Source organism: Panulirus ornatus, chromosome 2 (assembly GCF_036320965.1).
Source record: "Panulirus ornatus isolate Po-2019 chromosome 2, ASM3632096v1, whole genome shotgun sequence".
NCBI lineage: Eukaryota > Metazoa > Arthropoda > Malacostraca > Decapoda > Palinuridae > Panulirus > Panulirus ornatus.
Window position 1 is genome coordinate 55,992,424 of NC_092225.1, and position 23,374 is coordinate 56,015,797.

At 44.1% G+C, this 23,374-nt stretch overlaps 1 long non-coding RNA gene across 1 annotated transcript in view; it reads right to left on the reverse strand.

Annotated features, from left to right (window-relative positions):
* LOC139756586 (uncharacterized) overlaps positions 1–17,673 on the reverse strand; it is a 21,644-nt gene extending 3,971 nt beyond the window's left edge. Inside the window, exon 1 of the long non-coding RNA XR_011714395.1 lies at positions 17,501–17,673. This is a non-coding gene — a long non-coding RNA (uncharacterized lncRNA). The remainder of the gene's footprint in view (positions 1–17,500) is intronic.
* Between the last annotated feature and the right edge of the window lie 5,701 nt (positions 17,674–23,374).

Genomic DNA, 23,374 nt, shown 5'->3' on the forward strand with positions numbered 1-23,374 from the left:
AGTATGCAGTCTGTTGGAAATAAAAAAAAAGGGTCTGGGAAGTCAGTCAGTTGTTGTTCGCCGATAAGACAGCACGAATAAGACAGACGAAGCTAGGACGCCATTTGGCGTCCTAGCTTCGTCTCTTCGATGTATATCAACTGACTTATATTTCTCTCTTGTGTCTCCCCTGATGATGTGATTATTACACGAAAGTGCACTTGGGAACTTTTCGTGTTTCATTTTCCCCGTGGACTCATAGGAATATCTTGATCACGCGCAAAATTGTGATCCTTTCCAATATATAGATATATAGATAGATAGATAGATAGATAGATAAATAGACAGATTTCTAAAAGTAGCTCTACAGCAAATGTCTTTACGAATATAATGAGCAAGAAACCGGAAATACCCACTCTTTTTCAGGCATAAACAGTGACAACATGGAGTTTGAAGAAACTGAACATATTCCAACACCTTCAACCAAAGTGTAATGGTTCCTCCCAAAGATGAGGACGATTCTTAACCTCTAACATTTAATCAACTTTCCAAACAACGTATGGAATCAAGAACCATTTCCCAGTTTCACCTCATCGAAATAACTGATTCCGGTGCAAATCTCTTGCACTATATATATGCATTCAGCCTTAGATGATGACCAAAAATCCAGTTCAAGTGTAATACTTTCCGTCTCCAACAATGAGAAGCATAATGCACAGAAGTGAGCCTCTGCTTCATCAACATTATCAAGTGATTCCATAACCTAACGTGAGCAGACTGCTGTACCATCCAATGTGATCTTCATGCCTGTGATGTCAAACATTTCGCTTCTGTTCCAGACAGAACACACACTATCTCCAGCCCCTCACTTAAATTACAGAAGCGGCAACACGCGCACATTTACCAATAAAGCTGTTTACGAAAACTGATGCCCATAATGTGAAAATATAAGATATAAAGAATGAACATTACTGCATTAGTATGGATACATGAGCCAGCCAAATCACTTTACTGAAAAGTGTAAAGCCTCATGTATACTGCAAACAGCAGGATTTATTCGTTTTCTTTACAATTACATACGTATATAAACACACACACACACACACATGCACACACACACACACACACACACACACACACACACACACACACGAGAACTGTAAAAAGGTGCAAATTCTGGGGATGATGGACAGAAACACAGGGATTAATTACAGCTGAGAAAGCGAGATCCTGAGAAATCGAAAACAAAGGAACATAGTAAATTTATGAAGCCAGAGAGAGGGTAATATACATCGCTAGTTACAAAACAATCAGGGAATTACACTGTCTATTCGATGAAAGGTTTCTTAAAACAAAGTGGAGAGCATTAAGGCTCAGGGCATGATGGCGAAAATGGAAGTTTTAGAAAAATACTGAGACCTGGAGGTGAGTGAAGCACTACTGCAAGACTCAGCCGATATGTGAGTAACACCAAGACTAGAAAAAGGTGGTGAAACGAGAGGCAGACAAGCTTAAGTCACCTATGATTCTTGAACTGCAGGAGAACGATAATATGGCCAAGGAGGTGGAGTGAGTGTACGAGGAAGAGATGCCGATTCATAGGCTCCTTGAGGCTACGGACAAGCCAGGCGCAATTTCTGAGTTACAAGAAACATAGAGACCGGAACACGAGTGAAGACATAAGGGGAAAGACCAGTGTTAATTCTAGATTATGGTTCAATAGGGAGTTATGGAACCAGGGGGAACTGGAGCAGACTAGTCAACTTGAGAACAAGGAGGAAATCACAGAGGTAATCATCAGCGAAAAAAAGGCAAGAGGAGAACGACTGAGATGGAAGGAACAGAGTCAGAAGGCAAACGAGACATGACATTACGCCAAAGTGAGCAAAACAACCCGACCACTACCTCAGAAAGGTCGAGAACGTTGAGAGATACGAACGCAAGGCTGAAAATAATGAATATCAATCTGTAGAGACTGTTAGCATACTGATGAAGCGCAAGAGGTCGAGGACCGATGTATGTAAAGTAGAAGACCTGATATTGCTAGAGTAGTGGTGGACACAAAACTTATCATAAGAGATAAGATCTGACCTAATCCGTTTACCTGGATAGATGATAACAAAGAGTAGAAGATAAAGAGGAGAGTTAACTGACTCTTCTGTTATGTAGCACTAACGATCAAGGAGTGACCTGTTCATAGCTATTAAGTTTCTAAATCATATGACGTCGACAGTGATCACAAGTCCTTTGTTAGAGTGTGTGTGTGTGTGTGTGTGTGTGTGTGTGTGTGTGTGTGTATGTGTGTGTGTGGCAGAGCTGTCAGATGGCATAGCAAAAAGCGTCTCAGGAAGGACGTAAAGAAGTACAGATTCATTAGCAAGTTGACGGCTGACTGAAACAAGTGACGCGAGGAAATGATGAATGCTAACAACACAGATAAGTTTAAAAAGCTGAGTAGTGATGGAAAAACGTTGAACAGATGGAACGACACAAGTGTAAAATTTCTTCCTTATACTGTAAAATTGGGAATTACAAACACACACACACACACACACACACACACACACACACACACACACACACACACACATACACAAACAATTCACACATAAGTGAATTCACACACACGCAAAAAAATCACACACATATACAAATACACACACACATTCACACATAAATATATGTACACACACACACACACACACACATTCCCACATAAATATATGTACACACACACACACACACACAATCCACACATAAATATATGAATTCATACACCCAAAAAAAATCACACACAGATATACAAATACATACACACATTCACACATAAATATACGAACACACACACACACACACACACACACACACACACACACACACACACACATTCACACATAGCTATATGAATTCACACACAGATATACGAATACACACACACATTCACACATAGATATATGAACACACACATACACACACACACACACACACACACACACACGCACACACACACACACACACACACACACACACAACACACACACACACGTATGGTAATAAGGGGAGGTGTAGCGCTCAGCAAACTGGCACTGAGAATACAAAGGTAACAATGGGAACAAAGCTGAGGCAGTCATGATATTTTCGCGAGTACGCTGATAACCAGAATGGATGAACATAAGCTTAACGCTGAGAGGACGTGCAGCTTAGCGTGGGTGACATACGGCAGCCATTAACAGTTCCAGGGATCAGCCTGGTATAGTAGGAGGGACGGCAGATGGGACCAAGGATGAACCGTTGAACACCAGGAGCCACGTGTTGGAGGCCTGTGTGAGGGGAGGTGGGTTTAGGGTGGGAGGAGGGGTGTATATAGAGTCAGGATACCGGGGTGGAGGGTGCTGGCTGCTAAGGTGGAGGGTGATGGTGGCTGGGGTGCAGGAGGCCAGTTGCTGGGGTGGAAGGTGCTGGTTGCTAAGGTGGAGGGTGCTAGTTGCTAATTTGGAGGGTTACTGAGGTGGAGGGTGCTGGTTGCTAAGGTGCAGGGTGCTAGTTACTGAGGTGGAGGGTGCTGGCTGCTAAGGTGGAAGGTGCTAGTTACTGAGGTGGAGGGTGCTGGTTGCTGAGGTGCAGGGTGCTAGTTACTGAGGTGCAGGGTGCTAGTTACTGAGATGGAGGGTGCTGGTTGCTGAGATGCAGGGTGCTGGTTGCTAAGGTGCAGGGTGCTGGTTGCTAAGGTGCAGGGTGCTGGTTGCTAAGGTGCAGGGTGCTAGTTACTGAGGTGGAGGGTGCTGGTTGCTGGGGAGGAAGGTTTTGGTTACTGGAGCGGAGGGTGCTGGTAGATGGGGTGGAAGGTTCTGGTTGCTGGGGTGGAGGGTGTTGATTGCTGGGGTGTACGGTGCTGGTTGCTGGGGTGTAGGGTGCTGGTTCATAGGATGGAGGGTGTTGGTTGATGGGGTGGAAGGTGTCAGGCTACTGTGGTGGAGGGTGTCAGGCTACTGTGGTGGAGGGTGTCAGGCTACTGGGGTGGAGGGTGTCAGGCTACTGGGGTGGAGGGTGTCAGGCTACTGGAGTGGAGGGTGTCAGGCTACTGGGGTGGAGGGTGTCAGGCTACTGTAGTGGAAGAAGTCAGGCCACTGGGGTGCAGGGTGTCAGGCTGCTGGAGTGGAGGGTGTCAGGCTACTGTGGTGGAGGGTGTCAGGCTACTGGGGTGGAGGGTGTCAGGCTACTGGGGTGGAGGGTGTCAGGCTACTGGAGTGGAGGGTGTCAGGCTACTGGGGTGGAGGGTGTCAGGCTACTATAGTGGAAGAAGTCAGGCTACTGGGGTGCAGGGTGTCAGGCTGCTGGAGTGGAGGGTGTCAGGCTGCTGGAGTGGAGGGTGTCAGGCTACTGGGGTGGAGGGTGTCAGGCTACTATAGTGGAAGAAGTCAGGCTACTATAGTGGAAGAAGTCAGGCTGCTGGAGTGGAGGGTGTCAGGCTGCTACTGTGGTGGAAGGTGTCTGGCTACTGAGGTGGAGGGGGGAGGGCTACTGGGGTGGAGGGCTACTAGGGTGTAGTCAAGCTACTCTAGTGGAGGGTGTCAGGCTGCTGGGGTGGCAGGTGGATGGCTACTCAGGTGGAGGGCGTCAAGCTGGGGCAGGTCTCACGGGGCCAGCGTATTGGCAAGGACGCAATGCTTCACGAAGATTGTATGACAATAGCAAGACGTGGCGAAGCTGCAGTATATATGAATTATACATGACCACAGGTAAATGGCATTACAGGTGTTAGCATATCAACTAGACATACGTATGCAGGATGCATTAAAGGACCCACTTAATGCTGGCAGCCAAAAATTGCATAGCCCACGTTAGCATATGCAACGAACACATAAAGTGTGCAGCATTCATCACCATACGCAACAAGCAGGGCGCGGGAAATGGAATTCGGGAATGGATAAACGAGAAAACAGGGGGAAAAAGGGGCAGGCAAATGGTTGTGAGTTACATGACCTCCACATTCTGATTAAGGCTCTCTCGGCCCTCTGCCTTAACGTGTAAAGTCTAACGATGTTTCTGCTGCCCCCCCTCAACCTGCGCAGTCTCGCTAAGGATCTATCATTCCCTTTTAAATAAAAAAAATAAAAGCTCCATCTCAGTGTGATGGCAAAGAATGCATAAGAGTTAGATCCAGGCGTACAGATAGAATACAAACACACGAAACAGAAATTTGAGGCAGTTGGTACTAGAAAATACAAGAATATATATATATATATATATATATATATATATATATATATATATATATATATATATATATATATATATATATATATATATATATTAATTTTTTGCTTTGTCGCTGTCTCCCGCGTTAACGAGGTAGCGCAAGGAAACAGACAAAAGAAATGGCCCAACCCACCCACATACACATGTATATACATACACGTCCACACACGCAAATATACATACCTATACATCTCAACGTATACATATATATACACATACAGACATATACTTATATATGTATGTGCATAATTCATACTTTCTGCCCTTATTCATTCCCATCGCCACCTCGCCACACATGAAATAACAACCCCCTCCCCCCAAGTGTGCGCGAGGTAGCGCTAGGAAAAGACAACAAAGGCTCCATTCGTTCACACTCAGTCTCTAGCTGTCATGTAATAATGCACCGAAACCACAGCTCCCTTTCCACATCCAGGCCCTACAGAGCTTTCCATGGTTTACCCCAGACGCTTCACATGCCCTGGTTCAATCCATTAACAGCACGTCGACCCCGGTATACCACATCGTTCCAATTCACTCTATTCCTTGCACGCCTTTCACCCTCCTGCATGTTCAGGTCCCGATCACTCAAAATCTTTTTCACTCCATCTTTCCACCACCAATTTGGTCTCCTACTTCTCCTCGTTCCCTCCACCTTTGACACATATATCCTCTTGGTCAATCTTTCCTCACTCATTCTCTCCATGTGACCAAACCATTTCAAAGCACGATCTTCTGCTCTCTCAACCACAATTTTTTCATTTCCACACATCTCTCTTACCCTATTATTACTTACTCGATCAAACCATCTCACACCACACATTGTCCTCAAACATCTCATTTCCGGCACATCCAACCTCCTCCGCACAACTCTATCCATAGCCCACGCCTCGCAACCACGTAACATTGTCGGAACCACTTCAAACATACCTATTTTTGCTTTCCAAGATAATGTTCTCGACTTCCACACAATCTTCAACGCTCCCAGAACTTTCGCCCCCTCTCCCACCCTATGATTTACCTCCGCTACCATGGTTCCATCCGCTGCCAAATCCACTCCCAGATATCTAAAACACTTCACTTCCTCCAGTTTTTCTCCATTCAAACTTACCTCCCAACTGATTTGTCCCTCAATCCTACTGTACCTAATAACCTTGCTCTTATTCACATTTACTCTCAACTTTCTTCTTTCACACACTTTACCAAACTCAGTCACCAGCTTCTGCAGTTTCTCACACGAATCAGCCACCAGTGCTGTATCATCAGCGAACAACAACTGACTCACTTCCCAAGCTCTCTCATCCACAACAGACTGCATACTTGCCCCTCTTTCCAAAACTCTTGCATTTACCTCCTTAACAACCCCATCCATAAACAAATTAAACAACCATGGAGACATCACACACCCCTGCCGCAAACCTACACTCACTGAGAACCAATCACTTTCCTCTCTTCCTACACGTACACATGCCTCACATCCTCGATAAAAACTTTTCACTGCTTCTAACAACTTGCCTCCCACACCATATATTCTTAATACCTTCCACAGAGCATCTCTATCAACTCTATCATATGCCTTCTCCAGATCCATAAATGCCATATACAAATCCATTTGCTTTTTTAAGTATTTTTCACATACATTCTTCAAAGCAAACACCTAATCCACACATCCTCTACCACTTCTGAAACCACACTGCTCTTCCCTAATCTGATGCTCTGTACATGCCTTCACCCTCTCAATCAATACCCTCCCATATAATTTCCCAGGAATACTCAACAAACTTATACCTCTGAAATTTGAGCGCTCACTTTTATCCCCTTTGCCTTTGTACAATGGCACTATGCAAGCATTCCGCCAATCCTCAGGCACCTCACCATGAGACAACATACATTAAATAACCTCACCAACCAGTCAACAATACAGTCACCCCCTTTTTTAATAAATTCTACTGCAATATCATATATATATATATATATATATATATATATATATATATATATATATATATATATATATATATATATATATACCCAATACATGTAAGGTTATCAACGGCACTCAGAAATTAAAGTGACATTTATCTTTACCATTGAGACTTGTCCACAGGCACGTATTAAACACTGAAGTTATTGCTATAAATTCAACTAACTTTTTCTTGCCGTACCTGGACTTCAAACACACACACACACACACACACACACACACACACACACACACACACACTCAAGCGGCCAAGAGGTACGTATGAGGAAACAATTGCAAATAAGAAGGTTTAACAGTATTCCAGGTCATCACTCACTCCTCGACTTAACTTTGACACTGGTGCTCTAAATCATGCAATGACAAGAGCTAAGTAATCAAGCGAGATTAGAGCCAAAGAAATCGCGTTGGCCATGACTGAAGCACGACACGTACCTTGATCAGTCGACATTTAGCATTTTGTACGTACGCAGTGAAAATCAGTGACACAAATTCACAAAGTCGCAAAATGTGTATGAATATGACCTGCTATGGAAGTAAATAAATTAACAAGTTCACAAAATGTATAGGAAAATGTTATGGGAGAAGATACCCTTCTAAGTATACATTTCATGCAACTGAAATATGATCGCTATCAATAACTCCTCAGTCATCTGTTATTCATGCAACCCCGAGATGTTAAATGGCAACATCTAATCAAACAGACATTTTCGATAGAATATACATCCGAGTACCGACGTGTATTAGTGTACCATACCAGCAGAAAAATCTACCACAAATGGGACTCCTTATCTACTATGATCATTTGGCTGGATGGTTGGTTGATTTAGTATTAGGTCTATCGACTGCCAGAGGCCAACTAAGCCGACAATTCCTTTTTATAACCGCTAATTGAACATGAATAAAAGATTTCTTGAACACCTTCTTCAGGTGTTCAAGATGATTAATTCTCTTCAGGTCAAACAAGCTCAAACTGCCTGTAAGATCCTTAATGAGGGTTAGTCGAAAGGTAAGGTTAGGTCTTAATAACTAATCTTTTTTTTTCCACGACGTGAATATTACCCTGACGATTGTCTTTACTGTGTGCAATGCTGCTCTAAGTGTTCTCTCTCTCTCTCTCTCTCTCTAGACGCCTGCATGAAAAAACAAGAGCGGGTCATTTTGACACATCGATGACCACACTCTCCCGTGTAAACCCGTCCTAAGACAAGCTGCCAACTCGAGAGAGCCGAGACGCTTTCACTTCCTTGCCACCTGACGTAATGCCTCCCGGGCACTTGACACTTGACGCTCAACTCGACAACCCTCTTGCCTGATCACCTCACCAGCGAGCCTCCCCTTCCACACACGCCCGGAGTGTTGCAAGTTAGATAGCACATCTACCATTCATTACTGAACTCTTAGAGTACAAGGACACGTAAAATTCCCCTTGTTTGTGAGATGATGGCAACTGAAACACTATATAACACACACTGATATGTGATAAGCATGCACTTGACTTTATCGTATCTCCCTGGAACGTAAAGATTTATGACTTCAGCTTATCTCTGGATAATGACTGCTGATGCAAATCTCTGATTTCTGGATCGCACAAGGGTACATGGGGTTATCTGATAACAGCTCCTCATCCACTCTTGGTACATCTTAAGGCATACGGCCTGGCTTAACTCTGGAACTGTCAAGTCCAAGAATAGAACTGAAGTTTTGCACATGAGCGTTTCTGAAATCCTCTCTTACATATCTGAGAGCAACATTGTGTCCGACATTGGATACAACGCGCGTCAATCTCTCAGAGTTTTTTGACAGCAGCAGGTCAGCCACACGTCTGCTGCAACAATCTGCATGTTTACATATCTCGACCAGATCCAGCTTGATGCTCCGAAAAGACGTAAGTGTAACTAGTCATGGTGATATATATATATATATATATATATATATATATATATATATATATATATATATATATATATATATATATATATATATATATATATATATATCCTAAAAACAAGAAAACACGAGATCCTGAGCGCTTTCGTGTATTAGCCATCTTCAGAGGACACTTACTGTCCTCTGATGATGTGTTAATACACGAAAGCGCTTAGGATCTCGTGTTTCCTTTTCCATGTTTTTTTTTTTTTATCAGCGTTTAAAAATCACGTGTCTGTTGTGATTATATATATATATATATATATATATATATATATATATATATATATATATATATATATATATATTACGCATATGTCTACGTTGGTTATTCCTACATTTCCATATCAGTCAGAGTAGAAACACCAGCATTCTCTCCTAGTGTTTCTCTCGGTATCACCTCTCTCCGACCATCCCTATCTGTCCGCCGCGACATTTCTGTCTTCTCTCGGTTCTACGAGCATCATTTCGGCCTCACTTCTTGTGAGGTGCGCCTGCGCGTGTCCCTGCCCTAATTTGCCTCGACGTGTGGCACGTGTCTGGCCACTAATCCTACGGATTCTGTGTGAAGACTGACCACACAAGGATTGACCGTTATGATATCATCTTCCCTGGTACATCGTGGCTGTGGGATTCTCTTCCTTCTTTTGTCCTTCTATTTCCCCTATAGCCTTTTTCTATCTTCACGAATCAGGACAACAAGCAACCCAGGAACTCTCTCATTCCTTATTTTCTTCTCGGTCGGGGCATTCATGATATGCAGGGTACATGTGACCACTTTCGTGTTGGTCACGAGAAACACGTCCCCTGCACGTCATCCACATCTCCTGCTTATGCCGTGAACACATGTTCTACTCGTGGATGTATGACGAAAAAAGGTTTTATGAAGTCATCAGTACAGAAACTCTTACTGCCTGCTTCAGTATAGATTATGCTTTGTTAACATTCCAATACCATGCCCTCCCTGTTTCACACCACACACACACATTATATATATATATATATATATATATATATATATATATATATATATATATATAGATAGATAGATAGATAGATAGACAGACAGATATCCGGTAGTGGATTTGGCAGCAGATGGAACCATGGAAGCAGAAGTGAGTCACAGGGTTGGGGAGGGGGCGAAAATTCTGCGAGCGGTGAAAAATGTGTGGAGGGCGAGAACATTATCTCGGAAAGCAAAAAATGGGTATGTTTGAAGGAATAGTGGTTCCAGCAATGTAATATGGTTGCGAGGCGTGGGCTATAGATAGGGTTGTGCGGAGGAGGGTGGATGTGTTGGGAATGAGATGTTTGAGGACAATGTGTGGTGTGAGGTGGTTTGATCGAGTAAGTAATGAAAGGGTAAGAGAGATGTGTTGTAACAAAAAGAGTGTGGTTGAGAGAGCAGAAGAGGGTGTATTGAAATGGTTTGGTTACATGGTGAGAATGAGTAAGGAAAGATTGACAAAGAGGATACATGTGTCAAAGGTGGAGGGAACGAGGAGAAATGGGAGACCAAATTGGAGGTGGAAGGATGGAGGGAAAAAGATTTTGAGCGATTGGGGCCTCAACATGCAGGAGGGTGAAAGGCGTGCAAGGAATAGAGTGAATTGGAACGATGTGGTATACCGGGGTCGACATGACTGAGTGTGAACGAATGTGGCCTTTGTTGTCTTTTCCTAGCGCTACCTCGCGCGCGTGCGAGGGGTGGGTGTTGTCATTTCATGTGGCGACGGGAATGAATAAGGCAGCAAGTATGAATTATGTACATATGTATATATGTATATGTCTGTGTATGTATATATATGTATACGTTGACATGTATAGGTATGTACATGTGCGTGTGTGGACGTGTATGTATATACATGTGTATGTGGGTAGGTTGGGCCATTCTTTCGTCTATTTCCTTGCGCTACCTCGCTAACGCGGGAGACAGCGTGAAAGTATAATAGAACAAAATGAAAAAAAGAAAATTTATATATATATATATATATATATATATATATATATATATATATATATATATATATGAAAGGGCAAAGGCACCCAACCGTCTCTAATGAAAAGAAAACAAAAGAGTTTGAGAAAAAGAACCAAGAGGAGGTTAATTACAACTCCTCAGGTGTTTGTCGAACAGATTCTTAACAGCAGAAAGATTATAAAAAGAAGGAAAGACAAAAGAAGGAAGGGAACTAAACAGCTTTTCTATTTGAGGAAATATAAGGCTGTAGCATAACGGCCAATCCTCATGTGGTTAGTCTCACACACAAGGTAATGGAAGCAAGGACCAGCCGCGTCTCGTGGCTCCAGGTTCCGGTGGTTGGAACACACGCAGGAAGTTCGCCTTCGGAGCGGCCGAAAAGATAAGTGCAGAATAGGCGAAGGGCAGCAACCTCGATGGGGATGGAATGAGACGGTTGATGGGAGAGGTGGTATTTGGAGAGGTAATAAAGTGGCAGGATTTTCATTCTACTCTAAGAAAGAGGTGGAGGAAGAGCCATCCTAGACTTGTGAGCAGTGCTTCAATTTGGAACAAGTACGACTTCTGTACCTATGAAATAACGGCTCGCAAAAAAAAAGCTGTCTGCAGCTTTTGGAAAGCAAATTTGGCGTTGTTCGTAACGTGGGGTTTCCTGGACAGAGTGGACGCTATGATTAAGCACATTAGGTATCTATTACTGAAAGGCTGACTTCAGGTTTACAGAGGGAGCCTGGTTCTCGTGGGGGCTAGGTGGGATAACAAACCCAACCCCCTCTCAGGCCCAGTGCTTAGGTCCCCCACCACCGGCGTGCCACCCTAGAGCACAGGGCCCATACCTCCTGAGTTGCAGGTTGGTTTAATCTCAAACAACAACAACATGACTTTAGGGGTGTTAGTGGGATACAAGGAAATACAGAGGTAAAATGTGTGTTTATGAACTACTGAGTTTAACCTCTCACGTCCTCATGTGTAATGGCATATATCAACAGTTCTTACATGATTCCATTCATCACACTACTGCTCTAACCTCGATCATTATAGACAGCAACTTATGTTATCAGCGCATTTAACCTTATCCTCTTCAATTACCACACAGACAATGGCGAGAAAAGGTAAGAACCCGGATGAATGAGCATGCAAGACGAGCAGGTTATCAACCGCATCAAAATGGAAATGATTGAACTCGTAGTTGGTTGTAAGTAGCTTGATCCGACTCTCTAGTATACACCCATTTACTCTCTCTCTCTCTCTCTCTCTCTCTCTCTCTCTCTCTCTCTCTCTCTCTCTCTCTCTCTATATATATATATATATATATATATATATATATAATGTGTGTGTGTGTGTGTATTATGGTAATAGGTGTGTTTACCAGGGACCAAGCAACTTCCATATATTTATATATACGACAAACAAGACTGGTTAGGGATGTAGGGGGCAGGGCGACTCCTACAACACAAAAACGCGATTCACGACGAAAAAGAAACATTGAGAAGATGGAGGCCGTAAACAGGAGCTGTGAGTAACGATGGGCGCGTGATCCTTATGTTAAGGTTGGCAGGGTTGTGAGGGCGCTGCTGCCATATGCCCCCCCCCCCCCCCCCACACACACACACACACACACACACACACACACGTAATATAGTATAATACTAAGAGAATTCTTATCTTTTTCTTACATATACTCACCAATACACACAAACACAAATAAAAAGACGCACAAACACAATCACATTCACTACCGTCATTTCCTGCCGCCTGAGATCCCTCTTCCCCTAAGTTGCAGTTCGACACCACAACAGTAACGAACTCGTAAATTAACTTCGCAGGAAGCGATATATGAGTAGCGCCCGGCCCAATCGCTGGGAGCATCAGTTATTTGTGGAGAAACTTTTTATACATGTATATATGTATGTAAGTATACGAATAAAGTGCATATGAACGCGCACCTTCATAGAACATACAAACCTCCAACAGCCAGGATTGAACCGCCTGTTGCACAGGGTCCCGGGTTCGATCCTGGCTGTTGGAGGTTTGTATGATGTATGTACGGACGTATCATTATTATCATTATTATTATTATTATTATTATTATTATTATTATTATTATTATTATCATTATTATTATTATCATTATTGTTACTATTACTATCATTAACATTATTATTATTATTATTATTATTATTATTATTATTATTCATATTATTATTATTGTCATTATCATTATCATTAACATCATCATTGTCATTATTGCAGACATAGATAGCTACACGAACACAAAGACACAGACAGACAGACAGACAAGCGCCAGCGGGCATAGACACAAAAAATGGAAGAATGTTCAAGAACGCTTGTAGTGCTTGGCATGCAGGCAGAGCGAACGGCGGCTGAGGCTGATATAGACACGAGATATTTTCTTGTAGTTTCCTAATAAGAAAAACGCACGACTTGCAGGCTTAAGGCTAAGACAGTGTCCTGCTTAGCGGGCGAGATAAACAACAGACACTAACAGTTAGAAGGATCAACCGTGGGGATTCTGGCAGCATTGAACGTATCACCGAGGATAAAGCTTTGAGCGCGGGGCCAAATGTTGCCGGATGTGTGTCTACTGTTGTGGCTTGATGGAAGGTAGCCCCAGGAGACGGGCCAACGAACACAGTGACAGACAGACAGACAACACACACACACACACACACACAGATACAGACACAGACACACGCACATGTAAATCGCATGTTTACCAAATGGCGTCCTAGCTTCGTCTCTTCGATGTATATCAACTGACTTATATTTCTTTCTTGTGTCTCCCCTGATGATGTGATTATTACACGAAAGTGCACTTGGGAACTTTTCGTGTTTCATTTTCCCCGTGGACTCATAGGAATATCTTGATCACGCGCAAAATTGTGATCCTTTCCAATATATATATATATATATATATATATATATATATATAATATATATATATATATATATATATATATATATATATATATATATATATATATATATATATATATTTGTATTATTATTTTGCTTTGTCGCTGTCTCCCGTGTTTGCGTGGGAAGTATTCTTTCTCCCCATCCCCAAGGGGACAAATGGGAACTTCAGTGAAGGGGGCAAATGGGGAGGTGATAACAAGTAGTGGTGATGTGAGAAGATGGAGTGAGTATTTTGAAGGTTTGTTGAATGTGTTTGATGATAGAGTGGCAGATATAGGGTGTTTTGGTCGAGGTGGTGTGCAAAGCGAGAGGGTTAGGGAAAATTACTTGGTAAACAGAGAAGAGGTAGTAAAAGCTTTGCGGAAGATGAAAGCCGGCAAGGCAGCGGGTTTGGATGGAATTGCAGTGGAATTTATTAAAAAAGGGGGTGACTGTATTGTTGACCGGTTGGTAAAGCTATTTAATGTATGTATGATTCATGGTGAGGTGCCTGAGGATTGGCGGAATGCTTGCATAGTGCCATTGTACAATGGCAAAGGGGATAAAAGTAAGTGTTCAAATTACAGAGGTATAAGTTTGTTGAGTTTTCCTGGGAAATTATATGGGAGGGTATTGATTGAGAGGGTGAAGGCATGTACAGAACATCGGATTGGGGAAGAGTTGTGTGGTTTCAGAAGTGGTAGAGAATGTGTGGATCAGGTGTTTGCTTTGAAGAATGTATGTGAGAAATACTTAAAAAAGCAAATGGATTTGTATGTAGCATTTTTGAATCTGGAGAAGGCATATGATAGAGTTGATAGAGATGCTCTGTGGAAGGTATTAAGAATATATGGTGTGGGAGGCAAGTTGTTAGAAGCAGTGAAAAGTTTTTATCAAGGATGTAAGGCATGTGTATATGTAGGAAGAGAGGAAAGTAATTGGTTCTCAGTGAATGTAGGTTTGCGGCAGGGGTGTGTGATGTCTCCATGGTTGTTTAATTTGTTTATGGATGAGACTGTTAGGGAGGTGAATGCAAGAGTTTTGGAAAGAGGGGCAAGTATGCAGTCTGTTGTGGATGAGAGAGCTTGGGAAGTGAGTCAGTTGTTGTTCGCTGATGATACAGCGCTGGTGGCTGATTCATGTGAGAAACTGCAGAAGCTAGTGACTGAGTTTGGTAAAGCGTATGAAAGAAGAAAGTTGAGAATAAATGTGAATAAGAGCAAGGTTATTTGGTACAGTAAGGTTGAGGGTCAAGTCAATTGGGAGGTAGGTTTGAATGGAGAAAAACTGGAGGAAGTGAAGTGTTTTAGATATCTGGGAGTGGATTTGGCAGCGGATGGAACCATGGAAGCGGAAGTGAATCATAGGGTGGGGGAGGGGGCGAAAATTCCGGGAGCCTTGAAGAATGTGTGGAAGTCGAGAACATTATCTCGGAAAGCAAAAATGGGTATTTTTGAAGGAACAGTGGTTCCAACAATGTTGTATGGTTGCGAGGCGTGGGCTATGGATAGAGTTGTTCGGAGGAGGGTGGATGTGCTGGAAATGAGATGTTTGAGGACAATATGGTGTGTGAGGTGGTTTGATCGAGTAAGTAATAATAGGGTAAGAGAGATGTGTGGAAATAAAAAGACTGTGGTTGAGAGGGCAGAAGAGGGTGTTTTGAAATGGTTTGGATACATGGAGAGAATGAGTGAGGAAAGATTGACCAAGAGGATATATGTGTCAGAGGTGGAGAGAACGAGGAGAAGTGGGAGACCAAATTGGTGGTGGAAAGATGGAGTGAAAAAGATTTTGAGTGATCGGGGCCTGAACATGCAGGAGGGTGAAATGCGTGCAAGGAATAGAGTGAATTGGAACGATGTGGTATACCGGGGTCGACGTGCTGTCAATGGACTGAACCAGGGCATATGAAGCGTCTGGGATAAACCATGGAAAGTTCTGTGGGGCCTGGATGTGCAAAGGGATCTGTGGTTTCGGTGCATTATTACATGACAGCTAGAGACTGAGTGTGAACGAATGGGGCCTTTGTTGTCTTTTCCTAACGCTACCTCGCACACATGATGGGGAAGGGGGTTGTTATTGCATGTGTGGCGAGGTGGCGATGGGAATGAATAAAGGCAGACAGTATGAATTATGTACATGTGTATATATGTATATGTGTGTGTGTATATATATATGTATACATTGAGATGTATAGGTATGTATATATGCGTGTGCAGACATGTATGTATATACATGTGTATGTGGGTGGGTTGGGCCATTCTTTCGTCTGTTTACTTGCGCTACCTCGCTAACGCGGGAGACAGCGACAAAGCAAAATAAAAATGAAGAAAATATATATATATATATATATACATATATATATATATATATATACCAGAGTACGTACATCCCATGAAAAATGGACGATAATATTAATTATGGAGCGTGAAGGTAAAAGGCTCATAGTCCCTGCAGCTCACGTCAGCTCCAGGACGTTGCACGACATCCTGCTAATATTAACCTTCTTCCGTGTCTCTCTAACCTTCTCTACACTACTTACAAAATCTCCCCCGGAAAGAATCCTTTAACAAACTTCTCCTCAATTTTTAAACTTCTTAAAAACTCGCCCCTCCTCCGGTCAACAATCACGAGTTTTTATTAACTACCGTTATTTTTCCAGCCACCTTACACAAAAAGAGTCTGTAGACTTTTTGTGATATCCTTGAGGTGTGAGTCCACAAGTCTACCGTGTGTGTGTGTGTGTGTGTGTGTGTGTGTGTGTGTGTGTGTGTGTGTGTGTGTAATTTTGTGAAGGGAGTGCTCTTAGGTTCGTACACGTTCTGATGTGTAAGTGTAATGTTGGTCTATTTTTCTTGAGGCCTGAGCGAAATCTGGGTTAATTTGGCTGTGAAATTTGAGTCTGCGATTCTTGTCCTCTCAGTGACGTGTCTGATGGCAGGTCGATTCTGTTGCGTTGATAAATTGTGGGTGTGGGTGGTGAAGTGTATCGATGAAAAAAATGTAGGTTTGTGAGTTAGCAGATTTTTCTATGCGCAGGCTTTCTCTTGTGTGAGGAAAGAGTGGGAGGGAATTATCGATTGATTAGTCGATGTGTTGACGAACTACGTCTTGCTAAGTCCTCCTGGCATTTTCATACATGTGACAAATGGGTTCGCAATTCTGCATCGTGAATCACGTAGACTTTCTGATGTCAATGAAATGCACCATGTCTAAAGACTTTAGAGTGTTGGTACAGTGAAATGTTAGTGAAACGTGGGTATGGCAGACCGCAGACTGTCAGCTGTTTCTCGTGAAATGTTGGTTGCTAAGCAGGTAGGTACACTTTCAGCGGTACGTACCGAACGCGAATTACCATAGGAACACACACACACACACACACACACACACACACACACACACGAGTATTGCCACTGGCGAACAGAGCCGACGACAGAAGCGGAAGAAACACTAACCTTCTTGCTGGTTCACACGAGCTTCGTCGCTGGAACATCCAACTCTTGTTTTCTGAAGCACAAACACGCTTCATGAAAACAGGGTTCCACTGTCGTCGAGGGGGACGAAGAACTGGACACGAACGTCGCCTCTGAAAGGGGAAAAGTTTTTACTTTTACCGTCAATGAATAAGATTCTGCAGATCAAGAGCCTTCTGGCTCTGTAAATGACAAATTATACTTTTAAAACAGAGACTTGACTGACCAAACCAAAACGCACTGGTTTCTGGACACGACATCTAATTCCAAGAACATCCTCTCAACACACTGGCAGTGACGTAGAGTCCCTGTTCTCCAATCGGGCTGTTCAGTTCCTCAGTGTTAGGATCTCCCGGATCAGCAGGAGGTGTCGGGCAACTCGTACATTTCAACTGTACTGGACATAACGCCACGTAAAAATATAGGCACTGATGGTGATGGGTTATTGTCCAGTCTCCGCCTCGGTTCCTCTCGCAAGGCTCTGGGTAATTGTTATTATTACCGTATTGATTCTATAGCCATATCTATCTATCTATCTATCTATCTATCTATCTACCTCTCTACCTATCTATCTATCTATCTATCTATCTATCTATCTATATATATATATATATATATATATATATATATATATATATATATATACACACACGCATGTACGTATGCGTGTACGAGTGTGTGTAAGTGTTTGCACAGCAAATACTTATCAGTACCAACAAGAGAGTTCCAGCACTTTACTGTCAAAGGGTAAAACAGTTTCCTGGAAGAGGGAAAGGGGTCCTTGTCCGCGTTAAGAGTGTGTCTGATGAGAGCGTCAGTGAGTGTTTACTGGGCGATATTGATAACCTTTAGCCGAGTCGCCTCCATCCATCTGCCCTGGTTGGGTCAACACAGCCGCCCTTGAAGTGTTGACCTTTCCCGTGTATTGTTAGGCAGGTAGTGGTGCCGCGCCGGAGGGTTGGTAGGGGAAGGTTAGGGAGGGAGGTGGGTGGCTGAGTGGGTGTAAGGGCCAACGCCACGCCAGAATTGAGGGTCTTGGGAATGGCCTGGGTGTCTGGGGTCGCGTGATGATTGCTAGATGTGCAGTATGTGAGGCGCGTGTGTCTGGACGTGTGGTTATATGGGAGTGGATATGGTGTATGTGTAGGATGTGTGGTTATATGGGAGTGGATATGGTGTATGTGTAGGATGTGTGGTTATATGGGAGTGGATATGGTGTATGTGTAGGATGTGTGGTTATATGGGAGTGGATATGGTGTATGTGTAGGATGTGTAGCGTATATAGATTGTCATCCATGAAGAACTTGTGTGAGATGTGTTCGACGTGTGTGTGTGTGTGTGTGTGTGTGTGTGTGTGTGTGTGTGTGTGTGTGTGTGTGTGTGTGTGTGTGTGTAATTACTTTTCAGTTATTGAATATGTACATTGTACGGGGAGGGTGTTTTACAGTCATGGGGTCTATCTCTTGAATTTTGCCTTATAGTGCGGCAGTACACACGTACAGTGTCATCATTCAGTTTATTCCATTCCTCCACTTCTCTCACACATCTTTTCCTGACAACCATCTTGATTAATTTCATATTGTCGCTTCTGGTTGTTTTATCCATGCATCTTGCGAGTAACTGGTCACTGCTGACATCATGATGTACGTTTACAAGCTTGGTGATTAAGTCATCACTTCTTTCTTCCACGGAGGACCAATTAAAGTATGTCAGATATCTTCATTCTGGTCTCATCTCTGTTGTCTGTCTCCGGCCTTTATAGCTCTATGTATTTCTCTAAATGCAGAGACCAGTCTTGGGAAACATTGTCTCGTTTCGGCCTAACGCAGGATGTGAACAGCTCCCTGAATGTTTCTTTATCCGTGTACCTGAACGCTGTTCTATTGTCTGTCAGCGACTGGAGTCTCTCCTTGGCTCTTCTGCTAAGGTGGGACTCCAACGATAGGTCAGGGACGATGTCTACTCCCAGATCTTTCTCACACACACATACACACACATTACAACCAGATGATATATTCATGTCCTTCTCTTCCTGTGTCCAATGTTTCACTCTACATTTACTTACGTTGAATTTCATCTGTCTATAGATCCAGCTCCTTACCTATGTGGTATAGTGCCAATTGCCTTTAAGCAGACTAGACACAGGTGACCCACCAAGCCTTCGTCTTCTTCTGTCCAAAAGAGAACTCACTCACTCGTGGAAATGCAACAGGTTCCTTACACCATGACTTGAAATGATGTTGCCTCTCAATTAGGGTAGTCTCTTTTCCTCAGCAGTAAGCCATCATCCACTTGCTCTCTTAATTATCTTTAGGTCTGAGTTGGTGGGTGTATTTTCGCACACGAGCGCGATGATTTTGGGAATCAAAATGCATGTGCTCAACGAATCTATTGCAGTATATCTGGGGAGTATTATTACGTATGTGGTGTACACAGGACATGTGGTGGTAGACTTTGGTGCATGGATAGCAAATGTTCTTTGTGCAGTTTGATAGTGAATTACGAAACATATGACTTTCGTATGTAAGATGGTCAGGATTTGTATAGCTACTGAAAATACGGAAATAATGATATGATTACTGTTTACGTGAAGCAGAGGTACTGAAATACTGGAGCTGTGGAATGATGGTGTTACAGAACTGTCTTTACGGAAAACAGAAGCTACAACTTTATATTGTGGAACAAGGGAGGTAAAACACGATATAGGTAGAACAGGGTTATTAAAACATATATGTGGAGCTGGGGTGGTAAAACACTACATATGTGGAACAGGGTTATCAAAACATATATGTGGAACTGGGGTGGTAAAACACTACATATGTGGAACAGGGTTATCAAAACATATGTGGAACTGGGGTGGTAAAACACTACAAATGTGGAACAGGGTTACTAAAACATAGATGTGGAACAGGGGTGGTAAAACAATACATACGTGGAACAAGGTTACCAAAACATAGATGTGAAACACGGGTGGTAAAACACTACAAATGTGGAACAAGGTTACGAAAACTATGTATATATGTGGAAGAAGAGCGCTAAAAACACTGTATCTCTGAAACGGGGAGGCTTAAAACTGTACCACATGAAGAGCGGAACTAACTAATGCATGTGTGGTACTAGAGATGGTCGAGAGAACAACAAGTCTCCCTTCACAGAATCAAATGCTTGCACACCTGCTATCTACTATTCATAGGAATCTAAATTCCTATGAAAAGAATCCTTTTCTTGATATGAAATGATCCCCGACGGTTCACTCACATAAAGACAGTGAGTCTGACACACGAAGGAGAACCTTGTGTATAGAAGAGGCCTCCCCCCCCCTCGAAGTGAAACTATTCACTCCATATGTACGTTCCTTTTTACCTCTTCAGCAAGATGGCTGGACCCCTTGAATACGGAGACGGAACTTTTGAATATTAAACCAACTGTTTCCCCTCAGTAGGTCGTGCGTCCCTCTCCAGGTAGTGTTAATAGGCTGGGTCGATACTGGTTATGAAACTGGTAACAGATGAGAGGGGTAACCTTGGCAAGCTCTTATACTCACTCTCTCTCTCTCTCTCTCTCTCTCTCTCTCTCTCTCTCTCTCCGCCCCTCGTAGAAAGGACGTGTTGCTGCATACAGAGCCACACTCAGCCAGCTGCACGGTGAGGCGAGGCTCTCCCAGGTACACACTGTGACAGTTACGGTGGGGTGGTAATGTTGATGTGAGCTGTGAGGGCGGTGTGGGGGGGTGGGGGTCGTGAGGGTGGTGTGGGGGTCGTGAGGGCGGTGTGGTGGGGGTCGTGAGGGCGTGGGGTGTGGGGGTCGTGAGGGCGGTGTGGGGGGGTGGGGGTCGTGAGGGCGGTGTGGGGGTCGTGAGGGCGGTGTGGTGGGGGTCGTGAGGGCGTGTGGTGTGGGGGTCGTGAGGGCGGTGTGGGGGTCGTGAGGGCGATATGGGGGTCGTGAGGGCGGTTTGGGGGTCGTAAGGGCGGTGTGAGGGTCGTGAGGGCGGTTGGTGGGGGTCGTGAGGGCGGTTGGTGGGGGGGTCGTGAGGGCGGTGTGGGGGTCGTGAGGGCGGTGTGGGGGCCGTGAAGGCGGTGTGAGGGTCGTGAGGGGCGGTGTGGGGTCGCGAGGGCGGTGTGGTGGGGGTCGTGAGGGCGGTGTGGTGTGGGGGTCTTGAGGGCGGTATGGTGTGGGGGTCGTGAGGGCGGTGTGGTGGGGGTCGTGAGGGCGGTGTGGTGTGGGGTCGTGAGGGCGGTGTGGTGTGGGGGTCGTGAGGGCGGTGTGGTGTGGGGGTCGTGAGGGCGTGTGGTGTGGGGTCGTGAGGGCGTGTGGTGTGGGGGTCGTGAGGGCGATGTGGTGGGGGTCGTGAGGGCGATGTGGTGGGGGTCGTGAGGGCGGTGTGGTGTAGGGGTCGTGAGGGCGGTGTGGTGGGGGTCGTGAGGGCGGTGTGGTGGGGGTCGTGAGGGCGGTGTGGTGGGGGGTCGTGAGGGCGATGTGGTGGGGGTCGTGAGGGCGATGTGGTGTGGGGGTCGTGAGGGCGGTGTGGTGGGGGTCTTGAGGGCGGTGTTGTGTGGGGGTCGTGAGGGCGGTGTGGTGGGGGTCGTGAGGGCGGTGTGGTGTGGGGGTCGTGAGGGCGGTGTGGTGGGGGTCGTGAGGGCGGTGTGGTGGGGGTCGTGAGGGCGGTGTGGGGGTCGTGCGAGTGATGACGTGTGTATCGTTACGTGAGGATGACTCACTCTCTGGTGACTTGAGTCATTCTAGGAAGGCCTTAAGGTCACTGCTGGAGAGAGAGAGAGGGAACTTCATGTTTAGACAAGAGAATACCGGAAAAGCGATCCTTCCAAACTCATTATTGACGATAGATGTGTTTTGATCATCATTCTCGCACATGACTGGTACACATCTTGGCAAAGAGTTAGAAAATGGAAAATCCAGGAAGTCCAAAGAATTCTAGGTGAAGACAATGTCCTCTCATTGTGCTACTGTTAAGTACTGGCACTTCAGTACACACTGAGGATCTTGGTGCTCTTAAACCATAGTTCTTGGAGCAGTCCTTCTGGCAAGCTACGAGGAATTGTTTTTTCTTCCGTTTTCAGTAAGTCACGTTTTGGTCTTATACCGATGAACCAAGAGCTGGATCGTCGCCTCATATATATATATATATATATATATATATATATATATATATATATATATATATATATATATATATATATACACACACACACACACACACACACACAATTTGAATGCGATGCTGATGCTTTTGTGGTAGGTGTACAAGATTGCCGCCCTGAGCTCTTTGGTTCTAGATAAGCTTTGGGGAGTTGGTGGTACACTAAGCTTAACATGTACCGTTGCCTTCATATCCCAAAGCTAGAGGATGATCATTCAAGGCTAATTCCTCTTGTGGTGGAGTTTAATGTGACAGATGAACACTGGTAAACACAGCAGGTGCTATGAAGCACACCGCTATAAGTGACCTCTGTTACTGTGAGTATTAACCACAAATCTAAGGCAACTGTGGTTTTATGTGGGTGCAACAGAGAGATGAGATGCACTGGTTTCTATGGAAGCTCCAGAGAAGGTGGAGGCTGTGTTCGACAATGGCGTGAACTGCTGCAGATTTACTCATAGTAGTATAATATCTGACTGCTGGAAGTCCCTTACTGGTTTCCTACACACGGTAGGGTGAACAACCATATTCGAGGGCTGGTCTCTCTGAGAGAGACTTGCGCATCACAGCTCTTGGTATGGACGTAAGATAAGCTAAGTCTTCACCAAGAGAACAAAAAAGTGCATCTTGAACGGACCATGAGGTAATGTCTCTCTGATATAGGCAAAGATTTTGGACACGTACTTCCAGAAGGCGAG